Raw genomic sequence first — 3,048 nt, 5'->3', positions numbered from 1 at the left:
GTGGAAGCCTGAGAGTGCAAGCGCGAGTCTGAGAGTGCAAGCGCGAGAGTGCAAACCTGAAAGTGCAAGCGCGAGTCTGAGAGTGCAAGCGTGAGAGTGCAAACCTGAGAGTGCAAGCGCAAGTCTGAGAGTGCAAGCGCGAGAGTGCAAACCTGAGAGTGCAAGCGCGAGTCTGAGAGTGCAAGCGTGAGAGTGCAAACCTGAGAGTGCAAGCGTGAGAGTGCAAACCTGTGAGTGCAAGCGCAAGCGTGAGAGTGCAAGCGTGAGAGTGCAAGCCTGAGAGTGCAAGCGTGAGAGTGCAAGCGCGAGTCTGAGAGCGCAAGCGCGAGAGTGCAAGCCTGAGAGTGCAAGCGCGAGTCTGAGAGCGCAAGCGCGAGAGTGCAAGCCTGAGAGTGCAAGCGCGAGTCTGAGAGCGCAAGCGCGAGAGTGCAAGCCTGAGAGTGCAAGCGCGAGTCTGAGAGCGCAAGCGCGAGAGTGCAAGCCTGAGAGTGCAAGCGCGAGTCTGAGAGCGCAAGCGCGAGAGTGCAAGCCTGAGAGTGCAAGCGCGAGTCTGAGAGCGCAAGCGCGAGAGTGCAAGCCTGAGAGTGCAAGCGCGAGTCTGAGAGCGCAAGCGCGAGAGTGCAAGCCTGAGAGTGCAAGCGCGAGTCTGAGAGCGCAAGCGCGAGAGTGCAAGCCTGAGAGTGCAAGCGCGAGTCTGAGAGCGCAAGCGCGAGAGTGCAAGCCTGAGAGTGCAAGCGCGAGTCTGAGAGCGCAAGCGCGAGAGTGCAAGCCTGAGAGTGCAAGCGCGAGTCTGAGAGCGCAAGCGCGAGAGTGCAAGCCTGAGAGTGCAAGCGCGAGTCTGAGAGCGCAAGCGCGAGAGTGCAAGCCTGAGAGTGCAAGCGCGAGTCTGAGAGCGCAAGCGCGAGAGTGCAAGCCTGAGAGTGCAAGCGCGAGTCTGAGAGCGCAAGCGCGAGAGTGCAAGCCTGAGAGTGCAAGCGCGAGTCTGAGAGCGCAAGCGCGAGAGTGCAAGCCTGAGAGTGCAAGCGCGAGTCTGAGAGCGCAAGCGCGAGAGTGCAAGCCTGAGAGTGCAAGCGCGAGTCTGAGAGCGCAAGCGCGAGAGTGCAAGCCTGAGAGTGCAAGCGCGAGTCTGAGAGCGCAAGCGCGAGAGTGCAAGCCTGAGAGTGCAAGCGCGAGTCTGAGAGCGCAAGCGCGAGAGTGCAAGCCTGAGAGTGCAAGCGCGAGTCTGAGAGCGCAAGCGCGAGAGTGCAAGCCTGAGAGTGCAAGCGCGAGTCTGAGAGCGCAAGCGCGAGAGTGCAAGCCTGAGAGTGCAAGCGCGAGTCTGAGAGCGCAAGCGCGAGAGTGCAAGCCTGAGAGTGCAAGCGCGAGTCTGAGAGCGCAAGCGCGAGAGTGCAAGCCTGAGAGTGCAAGCGCGAGTCTGAGAGCGCAAGCGCGAGAGTGCAAGCCTGAGAGTGCAAGCGCGAGTCTGAGAGCGCAAGCGCGAGAGTGCAAGCCTGAGAGTGCAAGCGCGAGTCTGAGAGCGCAAGCGCGAGAGTGCAAGCCTGAGAGTGCAAGCGCGAGTCTGAGAGCGCAAGCGCGAGAGTGCAAGCCTGAGAGTGCAAGCGCGAGTCTGAGAGTGCAAACCTGAGAGTGCAAGCGCGAGTCTGAGATTGCAAGCGTGAGAGTGCAAGCCTGAGAGTGCAAGCGCGAGTCTGAGATTGCAAGTCTGAGAGTGCAAGTGCAAGTCTGAGAGCGCAAGTCTGAGAGTGCAAGCACCAGGTTGCAGCCAGACCCTTTTGAACTATTTGGCATCTCTGAACAGCCCTGAATGTGCTCTGTACAGGACATCCAGACTTACAACTGTGACATGTGGGCTCTCAGAGAAATTAACTAAAATATGATGTCTACTACAGAGACAAAAACTCCATAGCTGGGTGTCTCAGGAGGCTATAGTGGGGAGAGTGGTTCGTGTCAGACTCGGAGCAGAGGCAGAGGCAGAGGTCCTGGTGTTTGGCACGGGTCTCTCCTCTAACGTTACCCGGCCGGCGCTGGGACCCGGAGGCGCGCGCTGCTTCACTTCCTCTTTCGGCTCGCTCTCTTTCTCTCGTCTGTGATCATGGCTGCGCTCAAACAGTACCAGCCATGTTTGCAAATCTGAAACCCAAAGGTTAGCGATTTAGGCGTTTATTATTTACATCGCGTACACCCTCTTCACCACATCGGTCCTCTGCCGGGGGCCACACTCCGCGTCTCCGGTGCGGTCGGCAGGCATCAAGGTTGGGCAGTTTTATTATCATTATACGGGAAACTTTTGAGAGAGTGTTGTGTGGGTGATGCTGCCTCATTTTCTCTTAGCGTACATCGGGAAGATAACCCGAATTAATCAACGCAACATGACCTTCTGACACGAGACGATGAACGTCCGTCTTTAACGTCGCATTCGTGGAGACGAGCTTTAAAAACACGAGAAGCCTCCCCTAATGTCTTACAGCTCAGACTCTATTGTATTTATATAATCAGCCCGTTTTATCTGTGCGTCTTTAATTATTTAAATAACGCACAAACCCGTGGTTATGTAAATAAGAGCTGCTGATTTCGCTTAACTCACAGCACTTACTTTCGTCGATGATTAAACGCTGTTAAAGTGATTTCGAGCCCAATTTCATTCATGCGTCTAAATACTGAATGAACATGAATGCTAATCGGCGATGATTGTCTCTTAAACGCTGGCGATGCGGGACGCGGGCCTGGTTTGGTCGCTGGTGTACACCGAGCACTTTAATCAAACTTCACATCAAAACAGCATGTTATAAGTGTCTGTATGTCTCCAGCTTTTCATGATGCACTTCACTAAAACGGCTTCCCGCTATCTTTATTTGCGGTCATGTGTCTGAGTACATAATTAGTCTTTTATCTCAAAGCAGTGTATTTTTGTTTTCGTGTTAGTGTGTGTTGTTTGGTATTATACATGATATTAAAGAGAGCGGAGAACCCGAGCTAGAGCAGATATGAGCTGGGTTACCCTGAGCTGTGGTGTTTTAGTGTTGGAGAAGTTTGATCAGATGTGGATAT

General features: G+C 54.6%; 1 protein-coding gene across 1 annotated transcript in view; it reads left to right on the top strand.

The window, feature by feature from the left end:
- The first annotated feature begins 2,043 nt into the window (after nucleotides 1-2,043).
- LOC107565992 (bromodomain adjacent to zinc finger domain protein 2A) overlaps nucleotides 2,044-3,048 on the top strand; it is a 34,080-nt gene continuing 33,075 nt past the window's right edge. The window contains exon 1 of the mRNA XM_016251341.1: nucleotides 2,044-2,252. The gene's annotated coding sequence lies outside the window, so the exon portion shown is untranslated. The remainder of the gene's footprint in view (nucleotides 2,253-3,048) is intronic.

The sequence above is a fragment of the Sinocyclocheilus grahami genome, unplaced genomic scaffold (assembly GCF_001515645.1).
Source record: "Sinocyclocheilus grahami isolate Dianchi unplaced genomic scaffold, SAMN03320097.WGS_v1.1 scaffold1039.1, whole genome shotgun sequence".
NCBI lineage: Eukaryota > Metazoa > Chordata > Actinopteri > Cypriniformes > Cyprinidae > Sinocyclocheilus > Sinocyclocheilus grahami.
The sequence above is the reverse complement of the archived record's forward strand: the minus strand, read 5'-3'. Positions and strand labels throughout refer to the sequence as shown.